The sequence below is a fragment of the Bufo bufo genome, chromosome 1, assembly GCF_905171765.1.
Source record: "Bufo bufo chromosome 1, aBufBuf1.1, whole genome shotgun sequence".
Taxonomy (NCBI): domain Eukaryota; kingdom Metazoa; phylum Chordata; class Amphibia; order Anura; family Bufonidae; genus Bufo; species Bufo bufo.
The window spans coordinates 192,013,694-192,036,001 of record NC_053389.1 but is presented as its reverse complement, the minus strand read 5'-3'; the positions used below and the strand labels follow the sequence as shown (position 1 = coordinate 192,036,001).

The window sequence follows — 22,308 nt, the reverse complement described above, 5'->3', positions numbered from 1 at the left end:
TCATCAATATTAGATCGATAACCACCAAGCAGCCCCACTGATTAGCTGTTTTAAGCAGCCACCTCTGAAGGAAACTGTACCATCGACAGAGCCAAAGCAGAAGGCAATGTAGTGGCCGTGTAGTGGCCATGCCAAGTACTGCAGCTCAGCTGTCTTTCAAGTGAATGGGAGCTGAGCTGCAGTATGCCACTGCTGGGAACTACAAAGTGGTTAGAGCCCTCTGGGTGTTGGATTCCTATGGATTTGCTATTGGTGACTTAGGAAAGGTCATCAATATCTAAGTCCTGGAAAACACCTATAATTTAATGTCAACCAAATACATTGTTGGTGGAAAAAAAAGTTTACATGTTGGATTTCAACAAGCCCAAAACTTTTTCATGCTTTGGTTCAACTGAACAGGCTTTTGGTCAATAGCTATCAAAAGTACAGTGGATATGGAAAGTCTGCACACCCCTGTTCAAATGTCAGGTTTCTGTGCTGTAAAAAACGAGACAAAGATAAATCATTTCAGAACTTTTTCCACCTTTAATGTGACCTATAAACTGTGCCACTCAATTGAAAGACAAACTGAAATCTTTTAGGTGGAGGGAAAAAAACAAAAAAAAAACAACTAAAATAATGTGGTTACATAAGTGTGCACACCCTCTTATAACTGGGGATGTAGCTGTGTTCAGAATTAAGCAATCACATTCAAAATCATGTTAAATAGGAGTTAGCATACACCTGCCATCATTTAAAGTGCCTCTGATTAACCCCAAATAAAGTTCAGCTGCTCTAGTTGGTCTTTCCTGAAATTTTCTTAGTCGCATCCCACAGCAAGAGCCATGGTCCACAAAGAGCTTCCAAAGCATCAGAGGGATCTCATTGTTAAAAGGTATCAGTCAGGAGAAGGGTACAAAAGAATTTCCAAGGCATTAGATATACCATGGAACACAGTGAAGACAGTCATCATCAAGTATAGAAAATATGGCACAACAGTGACATTACCAAGAACTGGCCGTCGCTCCAAAATTGATGAAAAGACGAGAAGAAAACTGGTCTGGGAGGCTACCAAGAGGCCTACAGCAACATTAAAGGAGCTGCAGGAATATCTGGCAAGTACTGGCTGTGTGGTACATGTGACAACAATCTCCCGTATTCTTCATATGTCTGGGCTATGGGGTAGAGTGGCAAGACGAAAGCCTTTTCTCACGAAGAAAAACATCCAAGCCAGACTACATTTTTCAAAAACACATCTGTAGTCTCCCAAAAGCATGTGGGAAAAGGTGGTATGGTCTGATGAAACCAAGGTTGAACTTTTTGGCCATAATTCCAAAAGATATGTTTGGCGCAAAAACAACACTGCAAATCACCTAAAGAACACCATACCTATGGTGAAGCATGGTGGTGGCAGCATCATGCTTTGGTGCTGTTTTTCTTCAGCTGGAACTGGGGCCTTAGTTAACCCCTTAAGGACTTGAGACGTACCGGTACGGCATGGTTCCCGAGTCCTTAAGGACCCATGACGTATCGGTACGTCATGTGTTGTTCCGATCACCGCCGCCCGGCGGGCAGTGATCGGAACCCGGTGCCTGCTCAAATCATTGAGCAGGCACCTTGGCTAAATGCGCGGGGGGGGTCCTGTGACCCCACCGTGTCGGCGATCGCCGCAAACCGCAGGTCAATTCAGACCTGTGGTTTGCGGCTTTTACCTGTGGTTGCGGCGGTGATCGGCGCGTGCCATCGGGTCCCCATGCGGCTGTAGGGGGGACCCGATGGCATGGAAGGCAGCGCGATGCCTAAGGAAGGCATCGCGCTGCCTTCCGGTGACGAGCCTGTGAGATCCAGCCCCCTGGATCTCACAGGCCGGAAGCTGTATGAGTAATACACACAGTATTACTCATACAGCCAATGAATTCTAATACAGAAGTATTGGAATGCATTGTAAAGGATTAGACCCCCAAAAGTTCAAGTCCCAAAGTATGACAAAAAGTAAAGTGAAAAAAAAAGTTTAAAAAATAAAGTTTCCCCACCCGTCATTTTCCCCAAATAAAGTAAAAAAAAATTGGTAAAAAATAGAGGGGAAAAAAAGTATACATATTAGGTATCGCCACGTCCGTATCGACCGACTCTATAAAAAATCACATGACCTAACCCCTCAGATGAACACCGTAAAAAAAAAAAAAAACTGTGCTAAATAAACCATTTTTTGTCACCTTACATCACAAAAAGTGTAATAGCAAGCAATAAGAAAGTCACACGCACCCCAAAATCGTGCCAATAAAACCGTCATCTCATCCCGCAAAAATCCTACCCTACCCAAGGTAATCGCCCAAAAACTGAAAAAATTATGGCTTTCAGATTATGGAAACACTAAAACATTATTTTTTTTTGCTTCAAAAAAGAAATCATTGTGTAAAACTTACATAAATAATAAAAAAAGTATACATATTAGGTATCGCCGCATCCGTGACAACCTGGTCTATAAAAATATCACATGATATAACCTGTCAGATGAATGTTGTAAAAAACAAAAAATAAATTGTTATCTTGCCTCACAAAAAGTGTAATATAGAGCAACCAAAAATCATATGTACCCTAAACTAGTACCAACAATACTGCCTCCTTATCCCGTAGTTTCTAAAATGGGGCCACTTTTTTGGAGTTTCTACTCTAGAAGTGCATCAGGGGGGCTTCAAATGAAAAACCAGTCCAGCAAAATCTGCCTTCCAAAAACTGTATGGCATTCCTTTCCTTCTGTGCCCTGCCGTGTGCCCGTACAGCGGTTTATGACCACATATGGGGTGTTTCTGTAAACTACAGAATCTGGGCCATAAATATTGAGTTTGGTTTGGCTGTTAACCCTTGCTTTGTAACTGGAAAAAAATTATTAAAATGGAAAATCTGCCAAAAAAAGTGAAATTTTGAAATTGTATCTCTATTTTCCATTAATTCTTGTGGAACACCTAAAGGGTTAACAGCATTTGTAAAATCAGTTTTGAATACCTTGAGGGGTGTAGTTTCTTAGATGGTAACTTTTATGGAGTTTCTACTCTTGGGGTGCATCAGCGGGGCTTCAAATGGGACATGGTGTCAAAAAAGTTAAATTTTGAAATTGTATCTCTATTTTCGATTAATTCTTGTGGAACACCTAATTACAAAATCAGCTTTGAATACCTTGAGGGGAGTAGTTTATAGAATGGGATCATTTTTGGGTGGTTTCTATTATGTAAGCCTCGCAAAGTGACTTCAGACCTGAACTGGTACCTAAAAATTGGGTTTTTGAAAATTTCTGAAAAATTTCAAGATTTGCTTCTAAACTTCTAAGCCTTGTAACATCCCCAAAAAATAAAATATCATTCCCAAAATGATCCAAACATGAAGTAGACATATGGGGAATGTAAAGTAATAACTATTTTTGGACTATTTTGGCCTGGATAAGTCAAAGCGTTTTAAAGTTATCACCACTTAAAGTGACACTGGTCAGATTTGCAAAAAATGGCCTGGTCTTTAAGGTGAAATAGGGCTGAGTCCTTAAGGGGTTAAGCTAGAGGGAATTATGAACAGTTCCAAATACCAGTCAATATTGGCACAAAACCTTCAGGCTTCTTCTAGAAAGCTGAACATGAAGAGGAATTTCATCTTTCAGCTTGACAATGACCCAAAGCATACATCCAAATCAACAAAGGAATGGCTTTACCAGAAGAAGATTAAAGTTTTGGAATAGCCCAGTCAGAGCCCAGACCTGAATCTGATAGAAAATCTGTGGGGTGATCTGAAGAAGGCTGTGCACAGGGGATGCCCTCGCAACCTGACAGATTTGGAGTGTTTTTGCAAAGAGGAGTGGGCAAATCTTGCCAAGTCAAAATGTGCCATTCTGATAGACTCATACCCAAAAAGAGTGCTGTAATAAAATCAAAAGGTGCTTCAAAAAAGTATTAGTTTAAGGGTGTGCACACTTATGCAACCATATTATTTTATTTTTGTATTTTTCTTCCCTCTATCTAAAAGATTTCAGTTTGTTTTTCAATTGAGTTGTACAGTTTATAGGTTACATTAAAGGTGGAAAAAGTTCAGAAATCATTTATCTTTGTCAAATTTTTTTACATCACAGAAACCTGACATCTTAACAGGTGTGTAGACTTTTCATATCCACTGTGTATAGGAAGCCAATTATTGCCATGCCACACTATGTGCAAATAAACTCCAGTATGTGGCTTCAATGCCCAGACCTAGATTATAGGGACAAAAAAGGGGCAATTACCCAGAGGCCTTCACCAATCAAGCTCCTTCTAGCCCTCTTCAAAAGAGTTTATTATGCAGCTTTTACTCTAGGCTGGGGCTATGTTCTCCTACCTTCACTGCTAAGTGGATGAATTCCAATGGTCAAGCATGCATAATTATTGCCAAAGGGAGTGAGGGATATGTAGCTTCCAGATACCTCTAAGCTTATCTCCAGACTGAGTAAATGATAGATTAACTTAAAATCTAACATGCCATACTATGTTTGCCCCAACCGCAGACACTGGTGTAGAGTTAGTTTGCTCCCATACACATTAAAATGGTCATCATGGAGGCCTGCCAACAATGTTTATCTGCTGCCAAGCTTAAGCTAGCCACACATTATATAGCACATTAACGGGGAAAGGGTCTCCACTATATTTTTTTTGCCCAGGAGTCTTCACCAACTTTTATGACATTTGAAATAAGTGGACTTACCATGACTATGTCTTGGCTCAAGAATCCAGTGAGACTTCCTGTTCTATACTGTATTGAAAACATTGTATCATTCCTTTTGTAAGTGCTGGAGGCTCCAGAATTATATTTATTGTGAAACCCTGCAATGTAGCAGAAAAGAAAATGGTGTTACATCGACGTTGTATTATCCCAAACTGCAGTAGCTTTATGACACCAATACTCAACCTGACATCATAGTAGAAACACATTGGATTCATTGTGCCACATGTGGGTATTGGAATGGACCTTGCACAGCAGCACACAAAGTCCTGTGGATCCATATTATGAATGTGAAGGAATATTGTGTCTCCATGTATTGGGCTTGGAGATACAAAAATATATACGTATACGCAGGGCCGTCTTTAATATTGATTGGACCCTGGGCAAAAACTTACTTGGGCCCCCTGGATTCCGCCTTCCCACACCTTAGCAGGCAATCACGCCCTCCATCACAACACACAAAAAATCCACACATCTGGTAGAGTACAGTGAATGACTGTAAATACTTCCAGTTCTGAAGACTCCAGCGGCTCAGGATCAGTGCTCTGGGCAGCTGGGCTCAGGCTGGAAGTGGGCACCGCTCTGCATGAAGGAGACCGTGGCTCGGCTCACCCTAGTGTTACAGTGCACCCCAGCACCCCACAGTATGCAGTATAGCACCCTATAGTATACAGCAACCCACAGTATAGCACCCTATAGTATACAGCACCACACAGTATGCAGTATAGCACCCCACACTATACAGTACCCCACAGTATATAGTAGAGCAGTATAGCAGCCCACAGCATACATCACCCCACAGTATACAACACCTCACAGTATACAGTACAGCAGTATAGCACCTCACCGTATACAGCACCCCAAACTATACACGATACAGCACCCCACACTATACAGCCCCCCACACTATACAGTACAGCAGTATAGAACTCCACAATATACAGCCCCCCCACAGTATACAGTACAGCAGTATAGTACTCCACAATATACAGTATACAGCCCCCACAGTATACAGTACAGCAGTATAGCATTCCACAATATACAGTATACAGCCCCCACACTATACAGGCCCCCACACTATACAGCCCCCCACACTATACAGCCCCCCACACTATACAGCCCCCCACACTATACAGGCCCCCACACTATACAGGCCCCCACACTATACAGGCCCCCACACTATACAGGCCCCCACAGTATACAGGCTCCCACACTATACAGGCCCCCACACTATACAGGCCCCCACAGTATATAGGCCCCCACACTATACAGCCCCCCACAGTATACAGGCCCCCACAGTATACTGCTCCCACACTATACAGGCCCCCACACTATACAGGCCCCCACAGTATACAGCCCCCCACAGTATACAGCCCCCCCACACTATATAGGCCCCCACACTATACAGGCCCCCACACTATACAGCCCCCCACACTATACAGGCCCCCACACTATACAGGCCCCCACAGTATACAGCCCCCCACACTATACAGGCCCCCACACTATACAGCCCCCCACAGTATACAGCCCCCCACAGTATACAGGCCCCCACAGTATACAGCCCCCCACAGTATACAGGCCCCCACACTATACAGCCCCCCACAGTATACAGCCCCCACAGTATACAGCCCCCCACAGTATACAGGCCCCCACACTATACAGGCCCCCACACTATACAGGCCCCCACACTATACAGGCCCCCAACAGTATACAGTCCCCCACAGTATACAGCCCCCCACAGTATACAGGCCCCCACACTATACAGCCCCCCACACTATACAGCACCCCACTATACAGTAGTTTACAGTATATTAGCATAACGGCCCCTGTCACCTTTTTCTGATGTAATCTTCACAAAAAAAGCTCCACAGTTAAGGCAAACTTCTGTCACAACACTCCTGGTAGGACCTTGATGACCTCATAGCCATGTGACCAGTAATATTGCTAGATTACTGGTCACATGGTGATGATGTCATCTAAGGTCCTAGAGAATCACAGCTCTCACATATCTCAGAACACCGGCAGGCAGGCAGGTATGGCAGCACCCCCTGTATAGCTGACAGCTTGACACCCGGGGCAGTGGCTAGCAGGGCTCAAGAGGCAGCTGTCTTGGGCTCCCAGGAGCAACTGGGCCCGGGGCAGCTGCCCCTTTTGCCCCTTGGTAAAGACGGCCCTGCGTATACGTCCTTAGAGGGTGATTAGGGCCATAGTACAGCTCAACACCAGATAAACCTGAAATATATGTGCGTTTCCGTTTCCCATGTGCGTTTCTGTTTACATTATAAAAATACCTGTGTTGAAATCCTGACCACACTGCCTACAACAAGAGGTCCTGGTGTCCCGTTTTCTTACGGCTACACAGCTGTTCAGTCCCAATCCTTTGAGTTCCCTTTGCATTGCGCATGTGGAAATGCTCTTACTTTCACTATTAAACATAGCCCTGAGTTCTACTTTTATGACTTGAAGGTAATTTGTTGCTAGGAAATTTACTGTTAAACTACCTGCAATCAGTTACTTCATATCCAAAGAAACAGAAGCTCCATGTTTGTCTGCTCATTTACTGTACTTTGCCTATTTCTGGATACCTTCGCTGCCTGACCTGACCACTGCCTGTCCCCTGTTCTGACCCTCTGCTGCCCATCCTGACCTTTGAACTGTTTAATGGATTGCTTTTATCCTGCCTGCCCTGACCTTAGCTTTTTTCCCTGACTCCAGTTTTGTCTGATCCTTGGTGCTCCGCACTGGAGTCTTTTGACCCCCATGGGTCAGCAGCCTCTGAACTACTGCAGTAGGTAGCGGTTTCCCTGCAGGAAAGTCCAGATCCCTGTATAGGGGTTAAAGGTTGAAGACCAGAGAGCTGCCTGGATAATACTCTTAAAAGTAGCCCCAAGCCAAACCAGCTCAGTAGCACAGAGGATGAACATCTGCTTCCATAACACCCATAAGGAGTTATTAAACTCCAGCATGACACCTTTAGAACAGACAGATATTGACACTAACTAATCCATCTATTTAGTATTTTTCCAGTAACCAATACAACCTTCGTGAAGACTCAAATATATTTTCATTTTTACAAGAAATCATTGCGAGTCCTCCTGTTAGAACCTTAACAAGAATTTGGGTAAAAAAACTAAATATATTTTCCACTCCTAAGAGGCCATATTTATCCCAATACAGTACATGGACTGAAGACCCCTTCACTTTCCAGGGGCCCCATAATAGCTGCATGGTCTGCCTCTATATATTAAATGCACGCTTGCTATGACCTGACTCTCTAAAAATGAATGGAAGTCGAAACCTACACTTTAGCCATTAAGCTGACATGAATATTTGAGGACATTAGTTTTTTTTTTCCAGCAGAGGAGAGAATGGGAAGGTTAGTAATGCCTGTCATTTTCTCCTAAAGAAAGCAATCTCTTTTCTGCCTCTTGACTGAATTTTTATTGTACAGCTTGCTAAGGAGGATTTAAAACAGAGTGCTAAACCATTTAAGTGCTTTGATATCCTGTGTTTCCTTCAATACATTTTTTCTTTTTGCAGCGACTGCACCATTGAAATAGAATTTAAATGAACCTCCGGATAGCATCTGAAGCCATATATCTAAACAACCATAGATCAGAAGAGCAGAGATGCAAAGGCCGCATCCCTGCTTGAAGCCTGTGCTCGCTCTGTGAAGTGTTCCCTGTTGCTCTGACTGATGATCTATTCCCCATGCAGGCCTGAAAGTAAATAATAATCTACCATATTCTCAGAACAATAACTAATATGAAGGTGAAAACCTCCAAAGTATTTCTGGGCCAAGATTGGGCATAATTGGCCCCAGGAGGCCATATTTACTTCTAAACAGGATTGATGGCACTGATGAAGCTCTGTAAATAGATAATTCATTAATAAATAAAGCCCTCGGAGTGCTTTCCTTTAGAGAGTTAAGATGTTTAATGTGACATGAAGGTGCTGCGGGTGGCAATCATATTTTCTTTATTACTCACAGCAAGCTATGTCAAAGAAGGAGCAATGGACAGAGGGGACCCAGAGGTTGGAGGAACCAGTGTCAAAGATGACAGTAAATTTCTGAGGAGGCGTTCAAATGTAGATCTCGCGTAGTACTGGGCCTGTGAGATACAAGTCAAGTGGTCAGGACAGTGAGAAAAGACATTTATCAGAACAGTGAGGTTGCCCATGGCAAACATCATACATATTATGTATCTGCTGATTATTATTTTTTCTGATGGACATCAGTTGCACAATACTTCCTGATTTGTACAGTAAGTATGCTGGGTTACTGAATTTGTTCTGATTCTGTATAATCCTGTATTACACTCTTGTATACTTTCATAATTTATACATGAATTTAATCTAATTTAGAGAGCTCATCTGAAGGATTCCGCACAGAATGACATCAAGCAGTTTGTATTGCAGTGTCTATACATGCAAGCTGCAGAAGTCAAACAACAGAACATTTTTAAGAAAAACCAATTGCAAATTTCTTTTATTTGTAAAAGTACATGTAATGCAATAAAAAAATTGGTTCACCTATTTATTTTATGGTGCACAAGTTGACATTCATCATTAGTATCCAGAGTCTTAGTTTACACAGTAGATATTTTATTTTTAAGCTGTACCAATAACAGTTTTGGATGTGAACAATGCAATTAGAAAATAAACAAAACCATGAAGCCAATAGACAAGATGAGCTTATGGTGTGTACAGTATAGGGTTGTTTCGATACCAAAATTTTGATTTGGTTTCGATACCATAAAAAAGTATTGCGATACTCGATACCATTCGATACCACGCAAAAAAAAAAAAATGGCAAAAAAAGCTGTGTGCATTCCGCATTTTATGGAACGTCCGTCCCATAATTAAACAGTCCTCTCCTATTTTTTGGGGGACAAGGTGACAAAAAAAATGGCGAATCGCGCGTTTTTTCCCTTTTTTGGCGTTCACCGCATAGGAGATTTTTAAAATATTTTAATAGTTTGGACTTTTTGGATGTGGCGATATGTAATATGTTTATTTATTGTTTATATATTTTATATGTAAAATTGGGAAAGGGGGTGATTTATAGTTATTATTTTGGTGTGTTTTTTTTAAAACTTTTTTAAAACTTTTTATTTAATAACTATTATCCTATTAACACTAATAGATCTCTATTAGGGTGAATAGGATCTCACACTCTCCCTGCTGCCCTGTGCATAGTACACACAGCAGCAGGGAACTGACTATGGCAGCCAGGGCTTCAGTAGCGTCCTGGATGCTATGGTAACCGATCGGAGCCCCAGGATTACACTGCTGGGGCTCCGATCAGAAGCTGCCACTGCCGCCAATGAGAGGAGGTGAGAGGACTCTGTGGCCACTGCCACAAATGATTTTAATACTGGGGAAGGGGGAGGGCACACTGCGCCACCAATAATAGTTAAAGTTTAATGCAAATACAGCCGGCGGCAGAAACATATTGCCGGCACCCGACCTCTGACAGGAAGCTGCGATCAGCGGCAGTTAACCCCTTAGGTGCGGCAGGTGTCCCAGTATTAAAATCATTGGTGGCGCAGTGTGCCCCCTCCCCTCCTCTTCATTCCCATTTGTGGCAGCAGCACAGGGGGAGGGAGAAACTGCTTCCTTCTCCCCGTGCTGCTGAGGAAACATGGCCGCGCTAAGAGCAGCGCGATCCATGTTCTCTGATATTGGGCCTGTGCAGTAGCTCAGCCCAGTATCGATAAAAGGCAAATCGCGGTATCGTATCGATACCGGGACAAAAGTATCGATTGGGTATCGAAAGTTCAATACCCGAGACAACCCTAGTACAGTATGCCTGAAGGCTTCAGTAGAGTAATCAGCCCTGGATACCGAAAACTAATGTATGTTCATCAGTCTTTTCAGTCCTTCATACTCACATCCAAGCAGTTGGTGAGTTTTTCATGAATTTGTGTCAAATCATAATTTGGCCTTCAGTTCACCACTTTATTTCCAACAAGTCGGCTCTCTGACTCCTCGGTCATCATTTGGTCACTCAGTGTACGTCTGATGGATTGGAACTTCTTGAGGGGAATCCTGAAACAAATAGGAAATAATTTAGACTTTTTCCTCAAAAAACTTCACCATGTATACCGATTTATTTTTTATTTTTTTATTTTTTTTTTCAAAACAAAAAGAACAGCTACATACAGGACAGCCATTGTAGACAACAATCAGCTACTCTATAAGAAGGAACAATATCCTATATATTTTATGCATGTCACATTAGATTCCAGGTTAATATCCACAAAATAAGACTATACCCCCCTCCTCCCCAATTGGCTGTCGTCACTACAGCTCTATCAAACACAATTATAAGTACACTATAAATTATATCTAAAGAGTCACACGTGCTGCTCTCCGTTTTCTTTCCATATCCTCATAAATTAGAGTTTTTCGAAAATACTGTATCCATTCATTTATTGTGGGTAGGGAGACAGATTCCCAATATTTAATTAAGATAACTTTTTCCACCATCAGACCCCTCATCCAAATCTGTCTGACCTGAACCGGACTAACCGTGTCTGGGGCATAATATCCCAGCATCACCGTTAGCCCCCCCAGGGTTATAAGAAGAAGAAGTCTCCCTTTGAAGGAATAGAATGACCAGTTCCCAAAACCATTTTAATTTGCTACAGTCCCAAAGTAAATGGGCGAAATCCGCGTTCACATATCCACATTTCGGACAGCAGCATTCTCGTCCTACATTTTGCGGAAATTTCGATTGGACTTTTGGCGTATAGTACAATCCGTGCAAGATCTTAAATTGAATTAATCTATGCGCGTTAGAGATTATGGCCTTTCTTACATTTCTGTAAATACTAGTCCAGTGCAGCGGAAGACAACGCAACTCTTGCTCCCACCTATCTGGGCTTTTAAAAACAATTATGGTTGCTAATGCCCTTCGAAGTTTGCAGTTTAAACTGGCTATCTTGACCCTCTCATCTGTCTGAGCAAAACAGTAATCAAAGAATAAATTCTCCCGTGGAAAAATATAGCCTTTATTGCTAGAGGCTTCATATGCGTGTTTTAAACATAAATACATAAACAGAACTAGTGGTGTGCTGTCAGTAAGATTAAATTCTTGATAGGATTTAAAGTGTCTCAAAGAAAAAAGTTGACCTACATTAACAACCCCCTTACGGAGCCAATAAGTAAAATCTGTGATTTTGAGGAATTCCTCCAGGTTCCTGTTCTCCCACAGAGGGGTGAAAGCAAAAGAGTGCAAAACTTTAAGTATCATCTTAAGCTTATTCCAAACTCTCTGTGGGGTCCAGGGTATCAATAGGGACTTCCTCAAACCCAAATAGCCAGATTCCAAACAAGTGAAAATATTATCTATTTGTTTATCCATAACCTGGATTATATACTGTGAAAGTAAACTCTCTTTAAAATTACAACATCGCTGAATCTCTGCACATAAATAATATCCTTGAAAGAAAGGGAATGATAGCCCACCATCTGATTCCAACAACCATAGATATCGTTGTTTTATACGGACCCTCTTCCTTCCCCATATTAGATCGTTAATAAGAGTCTCCAGTCTATGGAAAAAAATATCATCGATCCAAACCAGGGAAGCACACATCGGGTACATCACAATAGGCAGAATGATCATTTTGACCAGTGCTATTCGATCAGTCTGAGCCAATATCAATTTCTGCCATGCACATATTTTAGACTTAACTCTATTCAAAACCGGGGCCAAATTAAGCTCATAAAATCTGTTAATGGGAACCCCAATCTTCACCCCCAAATAGTCCAAAGTTCCATTGGGAGAGAGGACCCGAACTCCACTGCCCTCATCTACGGCCTTGCGGTTCAGCGGGAGGAGCAATGACTTAGTCCAGTTAATCAAATAACCCGACAATTTGGCGAATTCCTCTATTGCTTTCATCACATAGGGAAGGATTTTCTATCCCTGATCCAAGAAAAAAATAACGTCATCGGCATAGAGACTTTTTTTATCGCTCACTCCTGCCACCCCAAAGCCATCTATATGGTTATCTGATCAAATCTTACAGGCTAGTGGTTCAATAAATAGGGCAAAAGGGAGGGGAGAGAGGGGACACCCCTGTCTCATCCCTCGCCACATCGTAACAGGGGAGGATCTGATACCGTTAATGTTAATGCGAGCTGACGGCTGTTCATATAACATTTGAGTCATTTCTATAAATACCTTCCCCAAGCCAAAGGAAGACAGAGTGGACCAGAAAAAAGACCACTCCATCCTGTCAAATGCTTTTGCAGCATCTAAAGGCAGGATGGAGTGGTCCATACCACCCCCAACAGAGAGATTCAGGTACACCCTATAAAGACTCATCTGTATTTGCCGACCCGGAATGAATCCTGTCTGGTCGGGATGAACCAGAGAGGCAATGACCTTCTTCAGACGATTAGCCAGGATTTTTGCAAAGATTTTGTAATCTGTGTTTAAAAGCGATATGGGTCTATATGACCCCATATCACATATATCTGTATCCTTTTTCAAGACCAAAGTGATCATCGCCTCTCTAAATGATGGAGGTAAAGACCCAAGTAGACAGGACTCATTCAGCACCCGCAAAAGGATAGGAAGAAGTGAATTAGCGTGGTACCTGTACAGTTCAAACAGTAAGCCGTCCGGTCCTGGAGATGAATTATATTTCAGCGATGGGAGTATCGATCGTAGCTACTCCAAAAGAATGGGGCGATCCAACATTTCCCTGTCCTGGGGATCTAACTGGGGTAGCCCCAGTTGTTGTAGGTATTGACCCATATCATCACAGCTAGGAGTAGGGTCGGACAAATAGAGAGAGGAATAGTATTTCACAAACTCCTCCCTAATCATCTCTGGGGACCTCACCTTATTACCCTTTGGGTTCCTAATCTCCCTTATACTAGTAGCATCTCTCTGGTTGGCAACTAACCGAGCTAAGAATTTACCTGTTTTACCCGATTCACAGAAGCAATTTTTGCCTTGGAAAATAAGTTTGTGTTGTGCTTTACTATACACAAGTATCTTGAACTGAGAGTTGGCCTCCCTTAACTGGTTCATATATTGTTCATTATAGTTATCGGCCAATACACCCTGTAAATTCCTAATTGTCTCTATTAATTGTTGCTCTTTTCGGCGCAATTTAGCTCTGTACCTGTTAATTTTAGCAAAATATAAGCCCCTTATATGGGCCTTCAATGCATCCCACACATAATGTATATGCGTAGAACCTACATTGAAGTCCCAAAATTCCTGTATATCAAGGTCAATCAAATGTTGCTCCGCTATCACATAAAACCAGTGCGAATTCAATTTAAAAATTCTACCTGGGCCTGGGGTATCCACCTCCCTGAAAGAAAGCAAAACAGGGGAGTGATCTGAAATTCCATGGGGTTCATACTTCATTTTCATAAATTTGTGACTCAAATCTCGACTTGCGAAAGCCAGATCAATATGAGACATTGACCCATAGGACTGACTAAAGCACAAAAAGATGTTCTTATTACCATAGAGGTGGCGCCAAATATCAACCAGTCCCAGCTCCTGGCAAATAGAACCCAAAGGCGCACAGGTCCGACTTCGCTCAGAAGAGGTAGAGAAGCAGTCTAACTCAGGGTCAGGGACAGAGTTAAAGTCGCCGGCAACTAATAATAAGCATTGATTTTTTGTAGCTATATATTTGGATAGTATAGAAAAAAATGTAGATTTGTACGGTGGAGGGATATAAATAAACGCAAGTATAATCTCCTGCCCATTCCAAAACCCATGCAGAAAAACAAATCTCCCTTCTTTGTCAATCATGTTATCCACCGGTTGAAACTCCATCCCACGGTGTATATATACACTGACTCCTCTTGCATATGAGGAGAAGTAAGCGTGGTATTCTAAAGTAGCCCATTTTCTTTTCAATGTATACAGCCTATCTACTGATGCATGAGTTTCTAATAGTACAACAATAGCCGGCAGATGACGGGCCACAAGATCAAACACCACCGTCCTCTTAACTCTGTCTCCCAATCCTCTCACGTTCCAGAATAAAATGTTACGTACCATAAATTATGTATAGAGTCAGGTCCCGCTCTCCCCTCTAGGAGAGAGACACGTGTATACAAAGAACCAATGACGACAGCCAATCCCTCCCTTATACCCACCCCCACTAAACCCTACAACATGGTTAATAAGGTATACCACATTACCCATCAACCTCTTTCCAACCTCCAGACCCCCCCCCCGCCCATTTCCCCCTAAAAACCTCCCTCCTCCCCACTTTTACACCCTGCATTATAGCCCCGTCGAGTCCAGCCATTGGACAACATCCACCTGAGAAGAAAAAAACCTGACAGAATCATTATATAACACCCTCAATTTGGCTGGAAAAAGCATCGAATATTTGATATTGGCGGCAGTTAATCTCTTTTTAACGTCCAGGAAAGATCTCCTTTTAATTTGGGTCTCTCGTTAAAAATCTGGATATATCGATATCAGATTACCGTCAAAATATATATCTGGTACTTCTCTTTTACACCTAAGTACCCAGTCCCGATCCTTTGAACAGACCAATCTCACCAGAATTGACCTAGGGGGAGCCTGTGAGAGAAGGATTTATGATTTTATGAATATATAATGAGAATATTCTGTAGTACACATTTCTGTCCACTAGATGGCTGCAAACCATATGTATGAGAAGGTCAATGAGGGAGGGGGAAGAGGGGATTCTGAAACCACTCCTATCAGGTTAAGGAGCCAATAGCCTCTTCTTAAGGAACACCCCTTTTGTGATGTCATGTCTGCTATTTAAGTGAATGTACTGTGAATAAAAGGCTCTCGCCTGCTCTTCTTGTACCATGAGTCAAAGAGGATGAGAAGATGCTTTCATGAAACCACATAGTGTCTGGTCTCATTATAAAGCAGTATGCTGTACACATACTTATTCTTCTAATTGATTTGGCACCACACAAAGAAGAAGGAGAGTCGCATGAATTGCGACGACAAAATGGCGCCGAGCTTGGGGCAGACAGCTTGCGTAACTTCCGATTCAAACGCCACGAGAGCGACTTAAACGGAACCATCAGACGAGATCACATGCCGGCAAGGTAAGAAAGCTTTATTTCTTACAAATCTCCTCTGTAACTTCCGCTTTTGTGGGTTCTCAAGAGTTGAATTGGTGTTATCGCGATATAAGGGTTCAAGTTATAGCTGATCTGTCTGTTAGAAAGAACCTGTTGAAATATTCCTTCTTTGTGTGGTAGAACATGCTGAAACTAAACGGAAATTGTTAGACAGCTGAGCCGGATATCCTGTGACGTAGAATTGTTTCCCAGCCAATATTCTGACGAGAATATCTGGAGATAAGGGTTAATACCAAGTGCCATAGGCAATTGGAAGTTATTAAGATTTTGTATCCCGGTGAATTGACGAGGGGTCTTCACTTTGAGAGATTGTGGGGTCAATACTATTATATCATTTGAGCTGTGTGCAACTGCGCTTAAGTTTGTGGGTTCGGTGGCGATTACTTTAAGTAATCGGATTCCGTTTGATCTTTGTGCAACTACGCTTAAGTTTGTGGGTTTGATAAGTAGCAATTGTTAGAGCTTTGTGCAACTACAATAATGGGAAATTCTAATGTTACAGGACAGAGTAAAGAGATATTAACGGCGACTCAGTTGATGAGAGAAAAAGAAAGGAAAAGTTTCAGTTAGAAATAAAAGTTGAAAGCATTCTGTCATACTAAGTAGCAGCGATTTCCGGTATTATCCGTAAATATGCAGTTTTGTGTAAAAGTTCCCCCTAGATGTTGCAAATGCAGTAGGAAATAGATTAAATTAAAGTTTGTGGAAAAGTATATAGGGAAAGTTGAAAGTAATTGAGAAGAATGGACAATATGGCTATAGTAAAATGGAGGATTTGGGTGTGGTAAGGGAACAAAGAGAGTTGGCCATGCGGCATTCCCTCCCCCCCCCACCACATGTGTTGTAACTAAGTAATCCTGGGTCTCGTGGTCCATCAAAGACTACCTATTGCTTTTTCTGTCAGCTCCTCCTCTACACCAGGTGCTGGAATGTGCTAATCAGCACCACCCACTGTGCCTTCCTGCTCCCTCTAGCTTTTCCCCACCCCCCAAAAACTCTTTCCTTAGGCTGAAAATAACCCTTCCCAATTGTATGTCCCATCAGTTAAAAATGTACCTGCAGTAATTGCCCCTATGATGCCTACTAGAAATATTCCCATGATGCTAGTTGGAAGTGTCCAGTCTACTCAATCTAGATTGCACCCATTCTAAGTCTTTATTCAGGTATGAGTGAAAGTGTAGGGATATCTGCATCATTATATGATATATGACATATATTACACCCAGTGGTGACATCAATTTTGCCATGATGAATAGAATTCCCAATTCAGAGGACTTACTTATGCTGCTTTATAGAAAATTAGTTAAAATATGGAGAGTTTTCTCATATTATTTATGAGATTTGGAAAATTGAGTCCAATGTAGAGCTGGGGATTTAATGCATAGTGAAGATCAGTGAGTCTGTGATGAAGTGTTTAGATCATCGGTCAGTCACATTGTCCTCAGGACAGAGAGTGTGGAGAAAGTTTTCACTAGACTCCAGAAAAGTTGGGTGGATTTGGATTTTTGAGATTACCTTATCTATGCATGAGAAAATCCTAAATGCTGCCTTTGTGTATGATCTTGAGAATCATCTAGAAAGGTCTACTGTTGGCTAGGCTTGAGAGAAGTTAATTTTGTCCCTATTTTGTCATATTGTTAAAGTTAAATCAAACAAAGACCTAAGGTGGGCGTGGCTGCCAATCAGTCCTCCCCACAAGAAGGGGGGGGAGGAAGACTTTGTATGTACTTGCCCACTTCCTCGCCTGTGGGAGGAAGACAAATGTTCAGCCCCTTCAAATGAAACACCCATAGGAAATTAACAACCCAGAATCAAATACTGGATCCCTATTATTTATATAATCCTTGGGATCTAATTACATTGCCTCATAGCAAACATGTTCCATGATCTCTCATGACTGAGGGTAGTATCACATGTATAGGAGCATCTAGTAATGCAATTCCTACTCCTCTCACCAATTAATCACCGTCTTAAGGGTGTGCAAAATTAGATCCGATCACTCTGCTGCATCTGGAAGGGGGGAGTCTGGGAGTAGTAAATACAAATATAAAAATTCAAATTCAAATTTAATGTATCCAATTAATAACCACATTTTTGAGTTTCTGGTAGATCATTTCAGGTTCCTGGAAGATGGATCATTTCAGACAGGAGATGCTGTTCCTACTTAATCTGATGTTGTCAAGAAAGAACCACTCCGTCCAGCAATGGTAGTGCAGGAGACAGAGCTGAAGACACTCGCTGAGGTTGGTAAGATGGCTGAGGGTAAGACTGCTAACATCCAGGTATGCCTTCGGTATCACTCATTATTATGGTCTAATCTAGTGAAGCAGAGATTTTGTTGGATCCATGGCTAAGCCCATCAATAATGAATGCTGAGTGTATGAAGGATGTTTGATGCCCTGATACTGCCTGAGAAGGTAGAGGTTACATTATTACCTGAAGTCTACCCTAAGTGGAAATCTGTGTGATAAAGGATGGCTTAAGGCCAGTGGACTTCCAAAAAGTTTGCCTTTTTCAGATACAGGTTACAGAGGCTGAAAGGAAACATCAAAGGATAAAGGTAGAAGTGATAATAGGACTCTGGAGAGTTGGTAATAAACTCTTCCTTCAGAGGGCACCCCACCTAAAGAGGATGGATTTAGAACATGGGCAAATCGAGAGAGAGAAGGTGTGATTGGGTTCTGCGGTGGATGACTCCTGGGTTCAACAATGCTGCCACTAGGTTAGTTGCTGTAATAATGATGAGAGAACTATGGGAGTTCCAGGAAGGCATATGCCAAGGTCATCTTACCCATTTCAGAGACTGCGGATTGACTACATTCGGAACAAAGGTGGAACAGTGTGAATATGTCTGTGTCTGTATTGATCTCTTTCCAGGATATTCGGAGATTTGGCCTGTAGCAAAGGCTACAGCTAAAAGATACTGACTGAGGTGAGAGTACCTATCCCTGGGGTTTTTCTTCCTCCGATATACATCTAACCGGAAGATAGGCCTAAGTCCTCATGAAGTACTCTTTGGGAATGCTCCTGGATTAGGTGTCTATTTCCCCAATAGTTCCAGATGCAGCATAGTAGTTTTCCAAATTATGTTGTCTGTTACACAAGTTATTGTCTAATGTGTATTTCCAAGTTTTAGTTGTTTCCTAGAATCCAGACTGTATAGAAGCGATTCATTCTTTACAATCAGGAGATTGGATAGTGGTGAAACGAGAGACGGGCGGAAAGTCCTAGAGCTACGGTTTGAAGATCTACATCAAGTACTGATGACCGCCGCCACTGCTGTCGAATTGCAAGGAGAAACTGATCGTATTGCAATCAAGTGTCAGGATTCTAAGAGCCATAATGTTGTTTCATGCCTTATTGTTTGTTCCATATTGTACAAAGGGAAAATCACAGTCAGATCAAATTCCAACGGTGTTATATTCTCAAGATGAGTCAGGAACAGCTAAGTTGACTTTTTCAGTATAGTGGACTGTAAGACAGATGACAGATAGGACACTTGGTTTTGGTCTGATAAGTACATCTGTGTGACGGGGACTGACCCAGTCTATGGTAATTGTATTTAAATATGACCATACCAACTGTGGATATTGGAGATTAACAGAATGGAGTACTTGTCTAAAGTGTTAGGAATATAATCCAGTGGAAACTACCTCTAGAGTCAGTAAAGGTGAAGGTTTGTCGCAAAGAATGACTATCCTGAAGGGAACCCCACCAAACAGTTGTAAACATGATGAGTGTAATCCTCTGTTCCTGTCCATTAGAAATCCTATCCAACAGGATTTGGGGATATATGTGTTAGGAGCATGTGTAAGTGACCAAGATCCCCTAGGCAAATTTAGAATGTTGGTAAGGGAGAAACCTCAAAGTTCAGTTGCTTCTGTGGCTCCTACATCCTTACCTATAATTGACATTAAATATTTGGCCAAATTTAAAATATAAAAGGGGGTTCAGAGAGGGCTCACCAACTGTTCAAGAATGGAGTGGGTGCTCCTACAAAAAAGGATTCACCCAATTATTTTTGATATATTGGAAAAAAGAAGCTTAAATAGTAGGGCACACCACCATTAAGGTCACATGGATGGTTAATACAAGAATATTTTTAATTGGTATTGTATAACATATAATATCTAACACATACAATAAATAACACTAAAACATGTAGTTAATAGCTGTAAAAAATTATTAAAAATATGGTCATCAATACTGGTATAGACTGAAAAGTATTAGAATCAACTGGATGGTAAACTTGCAATGATTCGAATATAAGGTCACTTAAGGGTTAAAAAATTCCAGTAATGTCCCTAACGAATGTCCAATCCAGGAGACAGGTATCAGTATAAAAAGTCACTTATAAGATAGTTATTTGTATATATGAGCATGCGTTACCACTGGATTGCGGTAATTGCCGCAGGTAAAGCGCACATTAAACAGTGTTGAAGTGATTGTACTCACTGTTTTAGATAGTATTCCGTATCACTCGTGGCGTCCCACGTGCAGTGACAGTCTTTGGAGGCTGCGGTATAGTTGCGGTTTTCAAATCACAGCAGTGGAATCTTTTTGAAGAAAAACTTGCGGGATCCTCGGTGGTTGTAGTTGGATGTGCCGTCTCGGAGTTCACCTGGAGGTAAGTAATTTCTGTGCTGTTTGTTCACATATTCAGGATTACCTTTCACCAGGAAGTAACGGACTCAGCATAAATCGGCGAATATCCAGCTTTTTACAACAGACTGCAGGTTCACCGATCCCTTACTTGAAGCGCTTGTTCGTCTTTGTTGCTAAGGGATCGGTATATATATATACACTGCTCAAAAAAATAAAGGGAACACAAAAATAACACATCCTAGATCTGAATTAATTAAATATTCTTCTGAAATACTTTGTTCTTTACATAGTTGAATGTGCTGACAACAAAATCACACAAAAATAAAAAGATGGAAATCAAATTTTTCAACCCATAGAGGTCTGGATTTAGAGTCACCCTCAAAATTAAAGTGGAAAAACACACTACAGGCTGATCCAACTTTGATGTAATGTCCTTAAAACAAGTCAAAATCAGGCTCAGTAGTGTGTGTAGCCTCCACGTGCCTGTATGACCTCCCTACATCGCCTGTGCATGCTCCTGATGAGGTGGCGGACGGTCTCCTGAGGGATCTCCTCCCAGGCCTGGACTAAAGCATCTGCCAACTCCTGGACAGTCTGTGGTGCAACGTGACGTTGGTGGATAGAGCGAGACATGATGTCCCAGATGTGCTCAATTGGATTCAGGTCTGGGGAACGGGCGGGCCAGTCCATAGAATCAATGCCTTCGTCTTGCAGGAACTGCTGACACACTCCAGCCGCATAAGGTCTAGCATTGTCTTGCATTAGGAGGAACCCAGGGCCAACCGCACCAGCATATGGTCTCACAAGGGGTCTGAGGATCTCATCTCGGTACCTAATGGCAGTCAGGCTACCTCTGGCGAGCACATGGAGGGCTGTGCGGCCCTCAAAAGAAATGCCACCCCACACCATTAATGACCCATTCTCAAAATAACTAGTTTCTGGTATTTGAGGCCTACTTGAAATCTATCCCAAAAAGAAAATCTTACATTGAAGGTATTGATAGTGTCATTCAGAAAAACCTAAGACACACGCTAGCATGCTGATAGAAGTGTGATTCAGTGATTAAACCTATACCTGTCACACAGCGCAAAAAAAAACAGGTCTCACATCTCTATTCAACCAAATCTGCAGTGTTTTATCTGGTCAAGTTATTTGTAGTGACCGTAAAAGCAGACTTTTTGTTCTGGGTTGAAAAAGCATTCCCAAATTTGCCATTCTCAAAATAACTAGTTTCTGGTATTTGAGGCCTACTTGAAATCTATCCCAAAAAAAAAATCTTACATTGAAGGTATTGATAGTGTCATTCAGAAAAACCTAAGACACACGCTAGCGTGCTGATAGAAGTGTGATTCTGTGATTAAACCTATACCTGTCACACAGCGCAAAAAAAAAAACAGGTCTCACATCTCTATTCAACCAAATCTGCAGTGTTTTATCTGGTCAAGTTATTTGTAGTGACCGTAAAAGCAGACTTTGTTCTGGGTTGAAAAAGCATTCCCAAATTTGCCATTCTCAAAATAACTAGTTTCTGGTATTTGAGGCCTACTTGAAATCTATCCCAAAAAGAAAATCTTACATTGAAGGTATTGATAGTGTCATTCAGAAAAACCTAAGACACACGCTAGCGTGCTGATAGAAGTGTGATTCTGTGATTAAACCTATACCAGTCACACAGCGCAAAAAAAAACAGGTCTCACATCTCTATTCAACCAAATCTGCAGTGTTTTATCTGGTCAAGTTATTTGTAGTGACCGTAAAAGCAGACTTTGTTCTGGGTTGAAAAAGCATTCCCAAATTTGCCATTCTCAAAATAACTAGTTTCTGGTATTTGAGGCCTACTTGAAATCTATCCCAAAAAGAAAATCT

At 41.7% G+C, this 22,308-nt stretch overlaps 1 pseudogene; it reads right to left on the bottom strand.

Moving 5' to 3' along the window:
- LOC120999104 overlaps positions 1-22,308 on the bottom strand; it is a 62,982-nt pseudogene that overhangs the window by 31,508 nt on the left and 9,166 nt on the right.